A 17359-nucleotide genomic window follows, 5' to 3' on the forward strand; every position below is an offset into this window, starting at 1 on the left:
GTCACAGTCCAGGATCTCACAATTCCAATATTTTCAATAAAAAATTACCTAGCCTTGAGATTGGCAAATTATTTGGCTCAAATAATCCAACTACTTATTAAGACACTATTATCAGTAGTAAATTGTTCAAAAGTCGCCTGCTATCTACTCTGTTTAGGATGAAAATTTATATGACAAAAATAAGTCACATTTTCTGATCTGACTGTGCTTTTTGAAAATGAAAATCTCAAAATAAAGTATATTACAGAATTTTGGAACTGAAAAAACAGACTAATCTAGGCCAACCTATTTGTGTTTGTTTTACAGATTACATATTAAACATTGGCTCTTTTCATAATAAAGATGTCACCTTTCCCAAACTGTGACCTATAAAGCTTCTCCTTCATTAAATTTATTTGCAAACTAGAAATAATTCAGGTGTTTTGACAGACTGTGTACCTCTCCAAAGGGAACAAACAATTATTGGTGTGCACAGAGCTTAATCAACGTCACTTTTGTAGTCAATACTTGCCCCACAGAGGTTGTGTCAGTAAATATTTAGATGAAAGAATTTTGCATTTGCCTTCTGGATACTTGGCATTATGTAGACTCAAAAAAAAATCTTATTAGTAAAGATTACTTTAAAATGGAAACACTGAGAGAACATCATGTTTTGAAACAAAATGCTGAAGAAATCAACTAATAAATCATGGAATGATTGATTCAGAAATAATTTTGTATCCTACATATCTTATATATTTAAATTTTGTGTAGATTCATAGTGTGTTACTTTATAGGAATGTGGCTTTATTGATTAATAAAAGTTCAAGCACTCTGTTAAGGACTGAATTGTGTCTCCTCAAAATCCATGTGTTGAAGCCATAACCTGCAATGTGACTATATCTAATGACAGGGCTTGTGAGGAGGTGACTGATACAGGTTAAATGAGGTGGAGCCCTAGTCCACTAGGGCTGGTGTCCTTCTAAGAAGAACAGGCACTAGAGCTCTCTTTCCACCATGTGAGGACACAGCCAAAAGACAGCCATCAGAGAGACAGGAAGGGAGTCCTCACCAGAAAACTAAATTAGCCAGAAACAAGATATGGACTTCCCTGCCTCCTGACTGGCAGAAATACATTCCTGTTGTTAAAGTCACTCAGTCTTATGGCAGCTTGCTAAGGCAGTCCAAGCTCACTAACACATGCTCTTACTGCTGAAAATCAGTCTATACAATTTCTTGGGATTGAACCCTAGCATGGCAGTTCACACTGTATATACAATTGTTTTTCACTGAAGTTACACATAAAAGGATTATAAGAAGATGTAAGAGATATAAATCTGTTTTAAAGGGATTCTCCCAACCACTATAGAAAATCATCACGTCACTTAGAGAATAAATGCTTTCACATTAGATTAATACCAAGCTTGGTCTCTAAGATGAATAAGGAGATTCAATCCATACCACATTTTTAATAGCAAAGAAACAGATTACTCCCTAATGGAAATCTTTCTGGAAGAAGGAGAGGGATAAGAATAAGATTAAGGAAAAGAAGACTAGGAAGAAGTAAAAGAGAAGGAGGAGACCAAGAGAGAAAGGAGAGAAAACAAATTGCCGGGAGCCAGCGTGAGGAATCCCGCCTGTGGCAAAGGTCATGAGGAAGGAAGCCCAACAAAACGCAAAGGTGTGATCTGGCTTCAGGGGTTCCCCCTGGGTTTTCCTGAACATCTACCCCAAAAAACCAGAGTGTGCCTGCTTTATTGTACTGTGCTTTCCACTCTTCTGACATTCTCTGGAAAAAAGTTAACTCAGGGCTTCAGTCTCCTGCATATGAAAGGAATGTTTCAGCTCAAACCCCTTTGATGGCTCTCTAACTTGCCTGACAGTTTCCCAGGACTTTTACAATTTGTGAATTGCTTACAGCCCCCCAACCGTGAGAGGCACAAAGCTTAAAGTATCTTAAAGATACAGAGCCTTCTCTAAAGAGCTAAAAATTATATTGGTGACAGGTTTCACTGTTGACTCAATGACTGCTGCCAGGCCTCCATATTCTTTATCTTTTAGGCACCTGAAGGATATTAATCAATGTAATTGGGATATAGGAAAAGGAATATAGTAGTTTTGATGTTAGCAACACTAGACTTTTGAGTTAATTACTTTTCTCTTTGTTATAAATCACTGTACTTCTTTCATTGTTATAAATTGTTGTGTCCTTGCTATGTAAGAATGTAACTTTATTTAGTGCTTTCTGAGAGTGGCACCAGACTTTGGGAAGAACAACACTTTTAAGACAAATAAGTCTTCTGGTTGACAAACCCTTATCAGAAAAGGGCCATCAAATGTTATTTGGCCTTCTGGCCAGAGATGATGTAAATCACCTAAGACTTGTGTATATGACTAATGCAGAGAGAAAGCCTGGTCTCAATAAGAGTCAGGGCTGCTGACGCTGCATAATTTTGTATTATCCGTTGATCTCTATGTACAACCAAAAAGTATGAAAAGCTTGCTGGACAATAGAGGAGGGGCCAGTCACTGGACTGGTTTCCCTGTGTCTTCTTTACTCTATTTTCTGGCTGAATTCCCATCTGGGGCGTGGAGGCTCGCCATGTCTACTTACTTGCCCCGGCTTTTAAGATCCACACGAGAGGCAGCCCAAGGTGGGGCACCCCCCACTATTCAAGGGGATGCCGGTGGCCTAACGTAGATGGTGCAAGTTCCTTGTCTTGGAACTTTATTGGTTTTCCACGTAAACCAAGTTATTCAGCCTCTTTTCTCCACTAAATTTTCCTACTACACTATTCTTTCCTAATCTCTCTTTATATTTCTAAATAAATAAGTTTTTCCTCGCCCACGCCATCTCCCCTTCGAATTACCCTGGATCCCCCGGGACAGGACCCCGGCAACAAATAAAGCAAATAACTTTGTTTCTTGTTTGTTCATTTGTAAATATCAGAGGGCTATACCTGGAAAAAGTTTAAAAGTACATTGAATATTTAATCAGAAATAGAAAAGCTGATTCAATAATATTAATGCTGTGTATACACTTAGGCTGAGAACTTAAATGTTTCACATGAGATCATGCATGGTTGAAATAAAAGAGCCCCAAGACTGGATATTTTTAAAGAAATTTAATCAGTACTAAGAAAAACAATTTTAATCTTAAAAAAGGATGCTATTTCTGGAACTTCTACAATGTACTTGCATGAGTGTAAACCAAGGAAGAATCTTAATAATCAAAACTCTGGGAGCTAAATGCTGTTTAAAAGTTCTTTAAAATATCAAAGAGTTTAAATTCTCAGCCAAGTTGTCCTTAAAAGGAATTTAAGACTGTACAGACCAGTTGAATAAAGCTATCCTATATACATTCCTTAAAAGCTTAATTCATTTATGTGTTAATCCATCTGCTTACCAATTGTTCTGGGAGACTTTGGTTAAATTCCCCCTCAAAGACCTGACTCCTCTAATACCCAATGAGTGAGAAACATTATCTTCCTCTGTGAGAAACAACCAGGATTAACAAATGGGATCTGTAATTGCATTAAAGTTTCATTAACACATTTCCGGAGGACATTAAAGCGTACACTATTTGTGATAGAACTTATGGTCCTTTAAAATGTCCACTAAAACTCTTTCAAAAGTGTCCACTAGAGGGGCTTGCTCCTTGAGCTCATCTCCAAGGAGGTTAGAGAATTCTGACCGGTTGACTTAGACCTCATCATTCTGCCAAGAGGTGGTAATCAGTGTTGACAATACCTTCCTGTTTTGAAGCAGTTTCTAGTTGTTCCTTGTGAGCATGACTCTATGGCTTTAGGACAAACCCTTCTGTTTGCCTCCTTTCCCCCGAAAATTACAAAATGGAAAGTTCTGTAATTTTTGTAATACAAATTTTGTATTACTAATTTTTGTAATACAAAAATTACCAAATTACAAAATGTAATTACAAAATTACAAAAAGTCACAGACACTGAAGGAGCGGAGGAGAATGGGAAGTCAGAAGAAACCACACCAGCAGAGGCCAGAATCCAGAGCAGAATCACCAGAAAGTGGTTTAATATTGGTTTTGGTGGAGAATAAAGGAGCACTGTGGGCTTGCCAGATGGTGCTTGTGGTAAAGAACCCTCTTGCCAATGCAGGAGACATAAGACACGGGTTTGATCCCTGGGTTGGGAAGATCCCCTGGAGGAGGGCATAGCAACCCTCTCCAGTATTTTTGCCTGGAGAATCCCATGGACAGAGGAGCCTGGTGGGCTACATGGTGGGTGTCCCTGGGGTTGCAAAGAGTCAGACAGGACTGAAGCAACTTAGCACACACACACACACAAAGGAGCACTAGAAGAAGACTAACTGTTCCCTGACTCTTATGTCTGAAAATTCCTCTATCATTATTATATTTCAAATTAAGCCTAATCCAGAGAAGTCTGACCCCGTTGATTTTCACAAGGTCTTAAAACCACCATCTATTTGTTCACTTATATTGTATACTAATACAAACACACATTGATAACCTAAGTGCCAGGCTTTACTATGCTCCTTAAAATACTTAAACTGGTAACATCATATTATATTTAGATCACAGAGATTAAGATTTGGACTGACTTATTATTGTGCAATATTTCTTCTTTATTATTTTTGAAGATGATATCAACTTTAGAGTAATTTAAACAGTGTTACAGTTTTCACTTGCACAGTCTAACATCCCAAACCTTGCTCCCACCTGTATCTTCAGATTCTGTGATCAAACTTTGCTTAATGAACTTCAGGAAACATGAAAGAAGATTCTCTTAAAACTTGCTGGGTCTTGGAGTAAAATGTTCACAATGGAAAGCCAAATGCTGGCAAGATCCAGCTCATAAAGGTTTACCCTCAGGCCTGTTGCTTGGTGGCAGTCTCTGGTAATAGGCACCTCCATCCCTGCTGTTCCTGGAGGGCTGGGTGGCAACGACCTTAAGAACATTTGCTTTTTTCTTGAGAAAGTTCTACGGGTCAAGTGATGGCAGGAGTAGAATGGAGGCAGCCTCTGCTAATCCAGGGCAACGTAATCTTGAGCTGGAATGAAGGTCTGTGCATATATCCTATGGGCTGGACACAGATGTGTTCCCAGGGGTAATGTTCTCTGTCTTTTATTCAGTGTGCTAAGGAGACAGAATATAGTCTAGAGAAAGCTGCATGTCCAGCTTTGTTGGACCAGACTGTAATCAGCTGCAAAGCTTCTGTCTAGATCTCTGCTTCTAAATCAGAAGCCGCCTGTGGAGGCAGAGGGCCTTAGTGTGAATCTAAGTTCATCACACTATTGGGTTGGCCAAAAGCTTCCTTTGGGTTTTTCTATGCGAACTTATGGAAAAGCCCAAATGAGTTTTTGGCTGACCCAATCATTATCTGGGCCTCAGTTCTGTTATATGTCAGTTGGAGGAGATTAGCATCTGCCTCGCAGGTTTGCTATGAACATAAAATGGTAGAAGACAAGCCTCAAAGGTAACAGTATGTGGTGGGTGCTTAGGAAGGCATGACGAATCTGAAATTTGGTAGCCGCTCTCTCCACCGAAGAGTACCCCTCTCTTTATTTTGGCTTTGTGTCTCTTCTTACCTCCAGCAGATCTTCAGCAAAATTACTAATGTCTCAAGCTTAGTTTTTTCCTTTGTAATTGGAATCACAGGAGAAGACAGAATTATACAAACATACAAAGGGCTTTCTCTGTGTGATTCTCAAAATAAAACATATGACTCTCAAAAGCAAACTCTTAAAAAAAAATTCCATTTTTAACTATCCTTTGAACACGTGCATTTCCTCTGCCTACATGTCCCACAAATTTCTGACACCAACTAGAAGGTAGTTCAAATCTGGTAAAAGTTGACTGAAGCCTTCCAATCTTTCTCCTAATTTTGGGGGGTTGGGATCAGGGTCAGGATAGGACATTAGGTAGCAAGTGTTACCAGCATGGATTAGTGCAATGAAAAGGATAAAAGCTGAGTGAACATTCATATATGGACAAGTCTTGGTGTCCTCACTTCTAAATTAGGGGTTAAATGCATCATCATATGAGGGATGTGAGAACTGAACTAGATAATTCATGAAAGCTGCCCTACACAGTGCCAGATACATAGTAGGTGTTCAAGTCAGTTGAGATTTGCCCATCTTTTGAGTTCCCACAGCCTCCTCTTTTCCATGCTTTATATCATGATTTGCATAATAACAGAATAGACATCCTCTCCCTGGTCCTTAAGGACAAGGACTCTCTCTGATTCCTCAGTACATTCCAGAGAGCTAAGCCAGTCATGAAAAACATTTGCTTACGGAATGAATAAGACATCCCATATAATTCAGAGGGGACTGTGTAGGATTTTAGAGAAAGCTAATTCTATTTGCCAGTTATCAGTATTAGACTGTAAAGGCAAATGTACCAGAGAGCAGGAATATTAGTTAAGAGGAAAGGGAAGGATTTTCTATCTGGTTTTGCAGCCAGCAGGGCAGGAGGTTGTGCCAGGAGCAGATCAAAGACTGTCTCTTTCCTAGGATGCTCACTGCAGATTGAGGCTCTCTACTGTAGAAATGAAACTTCAGTCCCCCAGTTGAAGGGAGCGTGTTTGCATGCTCAGTCACTTCAGCTGTGTCCGACTCTGCAACCCTGTGGACCGTAGCCTGCCAGGCTCCTCTGTCCATGGGATTCTTCAGGCAAGAATACTGGAGTGGGTTGCCATGCCCTCCTCCAGGGGATCTTCTTGATCCAGGGATAGAACCCGTGTCTCTTACATCTCTTGCACTGCAGGTGAGCCACGGGGGAAGCCCCATTGAAGGGAGAAGGTGCTTGCATACTCCAGTACTCCCTGGAGCCTGGGGAGAATGTGGACCCTTTCAAAAGGCATAAGAGAAAGGAAAGTATTATGTCTTTTATAAATATTGGCAAGTAATGCGATATTACCAACTTTTCAGTTAAAGGATTACAACATTGGGAGATATTCTGGGAAAGTAATGTACTCTGAAGTGACTTTCCTATGAAGAAAACACAGATTTCTATTTGCTAATGTCTAACACATAGACTGTGATTAAAATCACTAGATAAACTTTCAGCCAAAATTACTATTTTGTTAAATAGAAACCACAAGGAATGTAGTGAGTAGAAATGGTTGCTTCATTTTCTAACACCGTGGAATAGGGAGGGATATATTCTCCTCCAAGACAGAGACCTAATGAACTACAGTGAAATGTGCCTCGAGACTCTTACTGAAATAGCACTTAAAAAAAAAAGCTATAGCAGAGCTTTCAGAATTTAAATAATCATGACTGTATTTGAAAGGCGTGAGGAAATGAGACTACTGTTCATTGGCCTGGAGGAATTGATCCCCTGTAGCAAGTTTGGCAGAAGTGTCTCTTGTATAACAGAGACTTTTTCAAATAAGTCCAGGTTTATGCTGGGCTTGGTGCAGTGTTGGCCACATAACAAGTGTTAAATAAAATAATAGCAACATGTGACATGGGAGCCTGATTCTCTCATTCTTACTGCTAAACCCACATACCAGATGGTTATACACACCCGTAATCAAGTGCAGAGCCGTGTGGGTTGGGGGCTAGCGTGGCAGCTCTGAGTCAGACCGGCTGCCTTTTCTCTCCCTTTTGTGGAAGAGCTTCACGACCTCCACAAACAGTTATTAGGACGCTGGGGTCCTTGAGAGCTCACAGAGCCTTGTGCTGTGCTGTGCTTAGTCCCTTAGTCATGTCTGATTCTTCTGTGATCCCACGAACTGCAGCCTGCGCCTCTGTCCATGGGATTTCTCAGGCAAGATGACTGGAGTGGGTTGTCATTTCCTTCCCCAGGAGATCTTTCCAACCCAGGGATCATATGTGAATTTCCTGTGTTTCCTGCATTGCATGCAGATTCTTTACCCTTGGAGCCACTGGGGAAGCTTTGGATGGGTTCAGACAATTTCTGATTGAGGCCAGTTTCCCTCAGCTATGCACAAAATATCTTATTGTACCTCTTACCATTGAGAAGCAGCTTCCTATTAAGATGTGTAGTCACCTTGGCTAGGACAAGTACAATTGATTGTTTATGAGTACTTGAAAATATTAGCTCTCTAAAAAAACTCAACCTTGAGGACACTGCTGCTGCTGCTGCTGCTAAGTCGCTTCAGTCGTGTCTGACTCTGTGTGACCCCATAGACGGCAGCCAACCAGGCTCCCCACTACACTGAATGAAATAAATCTGCTATGAAAGGACAAATACTAAATGATTCCACTAATATGAGGTCCCCAGAATAGTCAAATTCATAGACACAGAGCAGGATGGTGGTTGCCAGAATCTGGGGAAGGAGCAATGAGGAGTTATTGCTGAATGGACGCAGAGCTTCAGTTTTACAAAATGAAAAGAGTTTTGTGGATGGATGGTGGTGATGGCTGCACAATAGTGTGAATGTTCTAATGCCACTAAAGAAAGTGAAAGTGAAAGTCGCTCAGTTGTGTCTCTTTGTGACCCCATGGAGTACACAGTCCACAGAATTCTCCAGGCCAGAATACTGGAGTGGGTAGCCTTTCCCTTCTCGAGGGCTTCTTCCTAACCCAGGAATTGAACCCAGGTCTCCCGCATTGCAGGTGGATTCTTTACCAGCTGAGCCACAAGGGAAGCCTTAATGCCACTAAACTGTACACTTAAAAATGGCTAGAATGATAAACTTCATTATGTGTATTTTGCCACAATTTAACAAAATATAAAGACATACAAATTAAATTGAAAGATTCACTGACATAGAAAACAAATTTATGGTTACGAAAAGGGAAAGGGCAAATTATTATTGTTCAGTCACTAAACTGTATCCAACTCTTTGCGACCCCATGGACTGCAGCACACCAGGCTTCCCTGTCCTTCACCAACCCCTGCAGTTTGCTCAAACTCATGTCCATTGAGTCGGTAATGCCATTCAACCATCTTGTCCTCTATCTCCCCCTTCTCCTCCTGTCCTTAATTTTTCCCAGCATTGGGGTCTTTTTCAATGAGTCGGTGCTTCACATCAGGTGGCCAAAGTATCACAGAGAGAAAATTAGGAATTTGAGATTAACAGATACACACTACTATGTACAAAGTGGATGAGCAACAGGAGCCTACTGAATAGCATAGGGAGCTATGTTTAATGTCTTGCAATAACCTATAATGGAAAAGAATCTGAACTTTATATAGAGAGCTGAATCACTTTGCTATATGCCTGAAACATTGTAAATCAGCTATGCTGCTAAGTCGCTTCAGTCATGTCCGACTCTGTGCGACCCCATAGACGGCAGCCCACCAGGCTCCCCCGTCCCTGGGATTCTCCAGGCAAGAACACTGGAGTGGGTTGCCATGTCCTTCTCCAATGCATAAAGTGAAAAGTGAAAGTGAAGTCGCTCAGTCGTGTCTGACTAGTAGCAACCCCATGGACTGCAGCCTACCAGGCTCCTCCGTCCATGGGATTTTCCAGGCAAGAGTACTGGAGTGGGGTGCCATTGATATAAAAAGGTATATACATATAAATAAAAATCTAATAAGCATTTATTTCCTCTGAGGGTCAGTGAAAACCATAGAGATGCTCCTTCTATCATAAAAAGCCAGCAGAGGCATGTTGAAGCATTTAAGAGGCAGTCCTTCACAACACTCTTTTGTGTGGGAGCTGATTCTCCCTAGAGCGAGTCCTTTTAGGTCAATGTGATACCATCTTCATCTTTGTGTCCTTGTGGCTCAAAATATGAGGTTCACAGTGTCCCTGGGTTTATATTACTAAGATAACCCAAATGCTAAGTGGACTCTTCAGTTCTACCAAAATTTAATTTAAAAAAAAAATCAGATTGCTTCTAAAGCAACTGAATTCAGTGGGAGGAAAAATGCATTTCTCTTTGAAATTTGAAGTTATATAAGTCAAACTTCAAAGAACACTAGCACATTCTTTCATGCTGCATTTTTTTTTTTTTTTTTTTTTTTGTGGTGGAGGGGGAGCTGAAGAGCTCAAACCTTTGTTGCTCTGACCTCATGTTTCACTGAAACTATATAGGCTGGGAAATCAAACTTCACAGTGGACCAACCTCTGCCATGTGCTGGTTATCGACTCACCAGCGAGCAGCCTGGTCAATAATTACCTGAAAGAAAATGCTAGTTTGATTTAAAAATGAAGCTTGTGTTTTCATGCTCAAAGCAGCTTCTCAGGGAGCAGCATACCCTCGCATTGGTTTTACTCCCAAATGGAGATGCAGAAGGCTCCTGAAACCTTCCTCACTTGACTTTCATGTGAGGCTGCTTCTCTTACATTTATAAGTCTCTGTCGTGTAGTCGTGTCCAACTCTTTGCAACCCCATGGACTGTAGCCCACCAGGCTCCTCTGTCCATGGGATTCTCCAGGCAAGAATACTGAAGTGGGTTGTCATGCCCTCCTCTAGGAGATCTTCCCAACCCAGGGATTGAACCCAGGTCTCCCACATTGCAGGCGGATTCTTTACTGTCTTTAGCCACTAGGGAAACCCTTATAAGTCTCTACCAGGCAATAAAGAGGAATGTTATGGAGTATCTTTGTGTCTTCAGGGTCTTGTCTCCCCAGTAATACTCGAAGTTCCTTGCACAGAGAGTATCATATTTTGTTAGTGAAGTTGGGTCAGCACCTATACTGGACACATTACCCAATACTACACAAGCTATTACCCAATACTTTCTGGGTGAAATGTGCTTGCAATTCATAATCAAGTGATTGGCTGAATGACTACTGATTGTTTATTGAAGTGGATCTTAATGCAAACACAACTTCCCTCTTCATTGACAACCTTACCTGCAAAATTCACTTTACATGCTCTTAACTCAACTAAGCGGGGACAGAAGAAGTGGTTGTAGGCCATTCTCTGAATCAGTGATTTACATGATAGATTGTTCATTTGCTTATCTCTCTTTGTTCATCTACTTAAAAAATGTTTTCTATTGGAGTAAAATACACATATACGTAACATTTACCATCTTAACCATTTTTAAGTGTGCAACTGAGAGGCGTTAAACACACCCATCATGCTGTGCAGCCAACACCAACATCCACACACAGAACTCTTTTCATCTTGCAAAAGTGAAACTGTGTACCCATCGAACAATACCTCCTCCCATTCCCAATATCCCCCCAGCCCCTGGCAACCACAATTCTACTTTCTGTCTCTATGACTGTAACTATTCTAAGTACTTCATGTAAGTGGAATGCAGTTTTTTAATTTTTGTAACGGACATTTAATGTAGCAAATGTCCTCAGGTTTCATCCATATTGTAAGATACAAAGGAAACAGAATTCCCTTCCTTTTTAAGGCTGAATAATATTCCATTATATGTATATACCACATTTTGCTTATCCATTCTTCTGTTGATGGGACATTTGGGTTCCTTCCATGTTTTTGCTATTATGAATAATATTGCTATGAACTTGAATGTGTGTTTTTAGCTCAACAAAAGCCCATAGTAACAATTCATTTGGAGGCATCAACACCATAAGAGGATTTGTAAAAGCAAAAGGATTCATGAACTATTTCAGCCACTAGCAAATATCCCTCAAGCCATCTGTTTAAGCTAGTTCTAAACTCCATTCCATTATGTGAAAAATAAAAAATCTCCATTTTACTTGGTTAAAAGTCACTAAAGGGTTCCACACACTGCTCAACTGTTTTAAGATCATAGAAATGCTTACTAGAAGGGATATATCCAGGACCATTTAGTGAGTCCCATTCTTCATGTCCATCAGAACCACTTGATAAAAAAACTGATGAATAGACCCCATGCCCAGAGATTCTGATTTAACTGGCCAGTGGGTAGGCATCAGTAGTTTTCAAAGTTTTTTAGGTTACTAATGTGTAGCCAGAGTTGACAATCACTGATACAGCTTAACCCATTGTGAGAGAGAAAGGGGAATTATTTGCTGAAAGTAATACAGAAATTGGTGGAATGATGCACACAGGAATTTTAAAATCCTAAATCTAGTACTCTAAACCTCTTGAAACTACTTTATACAGTACTCTGCCTTCAACTCTGATCTTTACAAAGTGCGAACACATCAAATACTATCAAGTGGATGATTTTTATCCAACCAAGGAAGATTTAAATTGAGGTTAAAGCCAAACTGGCAAATTTATTTTAGTTTTCATTTCAGTATCTGAATGGTGATGAAGCCAAAAGATGAAAGGATTCTACCTACTACCGGAAGTCTGCTAACGGAAGACAAAGTCTGTGTGTGCTTCGAGGTATTATACACTCCAAAAAGAGGCTCATCAGAGACAACGTTTAAAGCAGAGGAGAAAACAGAAATGAAACAACAGGAGAGATTCTAAAGATGCTTATATTCTGTTGTAAAAGTCAAGTAATAGAAATCTAAGAGGACATACAAATGCCCAATAAACATTTGAAAAGAGCCTCAGTGGTCAGGAAGCTGAAAATTAAACCACAGCTTGATTTATCAGATTAGGAAAAGTGAAAAATGGATAACATGCAGGTTTGGCAAAGATATGGGGAAAAGGGAACCCAAGGCATATTTGGGACATGTGTTGCTTCCAAACAGCCTCTGAGGAGGAATGTACAAAAGGTCCTGGCAAGGAAGTCGTTGGGAAAGATTTACTGTTGTTCATTAACTCCGTTATTTTGCCTTCCACTCAGTTCCACAACAAAGAGAATATCAAGGAGGGAGTTCCTAGCTTTGGATCAGTCTTCTGTTGCTTTTTCCATGCTTCAGATACAGGAGATTTAAATTCCTATTTCCAACTTAAGTGACTTTGAATCCATTTTGCTACATGCTGTTGATGAGTCCACATTAATACAGAAAGTAAGCTCTTCATGTAAAAGTTTCCTAGGTTGACTGGGTTGCTGGGGCGTATTTTCCAATGAACCCACTGAAGCTCTGATTTTCTTCCTCAGTCTCCTTGAAGCAAAATTTCTGTACACCAAGTACCTGATTCTTGTCTTAGGTCTTTGACGGGTGTGTCTGGATCACCTCCTGAGAAGCTCAGCAGTGTTTGGGCTACTCTTCCTCCACGCGCTCTTGCATGCATCCAGAGCCCACTCCAGCAATGGACCTGTGTTCTCAACTGCAGACAGCAATGCTCACCCACTCCCCACCCTGGATTCCTCGTCACCAAGTAGCAAGTCCTCAGGTTCTGTGCTCCTGGGTGGTAACCTTTTCACCAGCTCAGTTGCAGGCTGTGCGTCTCACTATTTCTTGAGTACTTGCTGGCACCAGGCTAGCACTTCATTCTCTCATATTTGCATTTTAACTTCCAACAATCCAGGAAGGTAATTATTATTTTTATTCCTATTTACATATGAGAAAGATGAGGTTGAGAGAGTTCGAATGTCTTTTGTGAGGACACGTAGCCTGTAACTGGCAGAACGGTGCCACCTGCATGTGAATGAGTTTTGAGGAGTGAAAACACACTCTCCCACCAGCTTCCTCTTTTAGCAGACACTGTGTCTGAACGTATGGGATGCTGACCCCAGGCTGCTGACTCCAATGACTAAGCCGAAATCCCTGTGCTACCTTCACTGGAGGAAGAGGCCTCTGCTGTCGCTGCTGCCCCCTGCTGGAACCTGGTCTCTCTGCCAAGCTGAAGTCAGGGGCCATGCCGTGCCTGTCTCTGGTGCTCTAACGGGATCCATTGCACCCTCTTTCTTCTGGGAAAATGGTCAAAACCTCAGGGAGTCTGCCCCCAATATATCTGCTGAAATTGGGACCCTAAAGGCCAGCTATCAGTTCCCCCTATATCCGTTTGGGAAGAAGAGAGAACAACCCCCTTCCTCCTGCTGCTGCTGCTGCTAAGTCACTTCAGTCGTGTCTGACCCTGTGTGACGCCACAGACGGCAGCCCACCAGGCTCCCCCGTCCCTGGGATTCTCCAGGCAAGAACACTGGAGAGGGTTGCCATTTCCTTCTCCAATGCATGAAAGGAAAAGTCAAAGTGAAGTTGCTCAGTCGTGTCCAACTCTTAGCGACCCCATGGACTGTAGCCTACCAGGCTCCTCCGTCCATGGGGTTTTCCAGGCAAGAGTACTGGAGTGGGTTGCCATTGCCTTCTCCGTCCTTCCTCCTAGAGCAGAATATTTGCAATCCTGTCCCATAGACTGTCCCAGAAAGGCAGGCAATGTTCCATGGAGATGAGCGAGACTTGGACTCTACAAAGATCCCCAGCCTCCAGGGAGAAGGTCGGGGGTGGAAAGGGATAGTTAGGAAGTTTGGGATGGACATGTACACACTGCAGTATGTAAAATGGATAACAAACAAAGATCTACTGTACAGCATATGGAACTCTGCTCAATGTTACATGGCAGCCCGAATGGGAGGGGAATTTGAGGGAGACTGGATACATGTATATGAATGGCTGAGTCCCTTTGCTGTTCACAGGAAACTAGCACAACATTGTTCATCAATTAGCTATATCCCAATACAAAATACAAAGTTAAAAAAAAGATCCCCAGCCTCTTCATATGATGCAATATGGTAACTCCTTTGACATCTGGCATGGGCTTTCACCAATCAGAACTTCAGGAATCTCTCATGAATATGAATCAACAGTGAAGACTTGATCATCAAGACTGATGGCATCCCCTTCCTCCCACTGACCTCAAAGAATTTGTGTACACTGTGTATAGAAATGTTGCTTTAAGGAGATTAAGGAAGGAAATCAGAACTTCAATGGATTCATTGGAAGATATGCCCAGACAGCCCAGCCATCTTAAGACAATTTTATAGCATGAAGTGCTTGCTTTCTGTTAATGTGGACTCATCATTAGCAAGTGGCAGAAATGGACTCAAATTCACTAAAGCTGGAAATAGGAATTTAGTCTGTACCTGAACCATGGAAAAATCCATGAAGACTGATCCAAGGCCAGGAACCCCCACTGGGATTCTCTTGTCTTTGCCTATCTCTGCAGGCTGGCTTCACTCTGCACAACTTTAGAGGGTGCCAGTGGAGAACTTGAGTGGAGAAGAGGAATGAGTATGGAAAACAGCATCTCAAACTCACATCCCCTCCCCTCTGAGATCAACATGGAGAAAGTCTTCCCAGCAGCAAATCCTGCAGAAGGATTCAAATTGTCCTCTTCTGGATCACATCACCATTCCTGAGAGCTGCAGTGGGCTTTGTTACCATAAGAAATAGAAAGAAGTGCTGGGCAGAAAATGAAAAATAGCCATTACAGTATAATGAAAATGTGTTTGTAAGATTTACATTTGCTTTGGTTTTCATTAAGTTTAGTTTTTTAAAAAATAGTTTAAATAGATTCCCAAAGACAGAATCCTAACTAAAAAAATTGTAACCATTGGAAATTAGGTCTTACCCGAATTTTTTTTCCTTTATCCCATTTGTTACTATTTTTATGCTTATTGTATGATCATTTGATAACTGCTTGTCTGTCCAACTGGAATGTAAACTTCATGAAGGCAGGGCTATTTTTTTATTCACCATGATTTCCATAGCACTTAGAACATTTCTGGCATACAGCTGGCATCCAACACATCCTGTGAAGGTCTGAATAAAGAATCAACTCAGCCTTTTCTAGGCTCAATGTAAGTCACCACCAGATGATTCCAAAGTTAGCTGAAGAATCATAGGTTAAGAAACACTGACAGAAAGAAAGAGGAAGTGAGATGAATACCTGGAATTAGAAAATCCAACTAGCCTCACCATTTATGGTCTGACAGGAAACTGCCAGAACAGAAACACGATAATACCAAAAAATAATGATCTGATGAGCAAAAAATAAAAATTTAAGGTGGTCATAAAAGATTCAAAATTCTAGCTAATTCTGAAAATTTTACAGAAAAAGCTAATATTTATAACATGTGAAAACCCGAATTTGGCTTAAGAAACCTACCACCTATCATTATATTTCTATTTGACCCAATTTTTGGATGGAAATACCATCATGCCAGACATCCAGAGAGATCTCATTACTGGCCTGTGTTTAATGGAACAACAGACTCATGGAAACACACCACTTGGGTACTTCACTGGGTTGTGCTAAAAATTAAAGCCTTTCAAAGATTCTTGAATATACATGCTCTTGCCCTATGTACACTTTAATAAAACATTTTAATAAAATACAACTGTTTGAGTTTCTGTTAATTAAGCTTACAGCTTCTGGTGGCCAGGACTTCCTGTGCCTGAGGTCAGGCCAGGACACTGGCTACTCAGTGTGCCTGTTAACACGCAGAGAGAAGCATGTTAAGAAAGGTGGAGAATAAGGAATTTTGAGGCTGATGGGTACTCTGTAGGAAACCAAGATTTCTGTGAGGTCAGAGGAGGGGCCCAATGATACTGCAATTTATAATAGGAAGTACACATTTGGCTTTTTTCCCCATCCCTGACACAGGGCTCCTAAAACCCTTGTAAATTCATAAGTGACAGGCACACTAGAGGCATCTTTATTTCTGATGAGGTGACTCTGGGTGGCTCCTGTGGAGACTGGTCACCAGAAAGAGCAAGCCCCACCACTTCTCTAGAGAGGGAAGCAGGGCTGGAAGTGGAGTTAATCATTGATCTTGTTATGTGAGTAAGCCTCCACAATACAAAAGCCTACTCATATAAAAATAGTAGGGGGCTTGAAGAGCTTCCAGATGGGTGAGCATGTAGAGATGAGGGGAGAGTGGCAGCCTTGGAGGGGGCATGGAAGGTCTGCGCTCTTTCTCCATATCTTGCCTTAAGCATTTCTTCCATTGGGCTTTTCCTGAGTTATATCCTTTTATAATAAACTGGTGATCTAGCAAGTAAAGTGTGTCTCTGAGTTCTGTAAGCCACGTTAGCAAATTAATCGAATCCAAGCAAATTAATCGAATCCAAGCAAATCAGTTGAATCCAAGGAGCGGGTAGTTGGAATCTCCATCTACAGCTGATGCGTCAGAAGCCCAGCTGACAACCTGGACCTGTAACTGGCATCTGGAGATGAGTGGGATGTGGGGGGTGGCAGTCTTGTAGGACTGAGCCCTTAGCTGTGGGGTCTGATGCTATCTCCAGGGAAATAGTGTCAGAATTGAGTTGTAGGACCTCCAGAGGGTGACTGAGAATTGCCTGGTGGTATGGGCTTCCCAGGTGGCACTTGTGGTAAAGAACCTGCCTGCCAATGCAGGAGACTTAGAGATGTGGGTTCGATCCTTGGGTCGGGAAGATCCCCTGGAGGAGGGCATGGCACCCACTCTAGTATTCTTGCCTGGAGAAGCCCATGGATAGAGGAGCCTAGCTAGTTACAGTCCATAGGGTTGAAAAGGGTTGGACCTGACGGAAGCAACTTAGCACACACATGCACACATGGGAAACCCCATCCCATGTTGGAATTGGTACTAGAATCACCTTAGGGCCCCATCCCCCTCCCGCTAGAGACTCACACAGAGAGGCGGGGGCAGTGATTGACTCATGTGACTCCCTG

The 17359-nt window shown here is 41.5% G+C and overlaps 1 protein-coding gene across 8 annotated transcripts in view; it reads right to left on the bottom strand.

The window, feature by feature from the left end:
• Positions 1-17359, bottom strand: part of LOC120861332 (PC-esterase domain-containing protein 1B) — a 201306-nt gene that overhangs the window by 149054 nt on the left and 34893 nt on the right. The window lies entirely within an intron of this gene.

Source organism: Oryx dammah, unplaced genomic scaffold (genome assembly GCF_014754425.2).
Source record: "Oryx dammah isolate SB20612 unplaced genomic scaffold, SCBI_Odam_1.1 HiC_scaffold_11232, whole genome shotgun sequence".
NCBI classification, from domain to species: Eukaryota; Metazoa; Chordata; class Mammalia; order Artiodactyla; family Bovidae; genus Oryx; species Oryx dammah.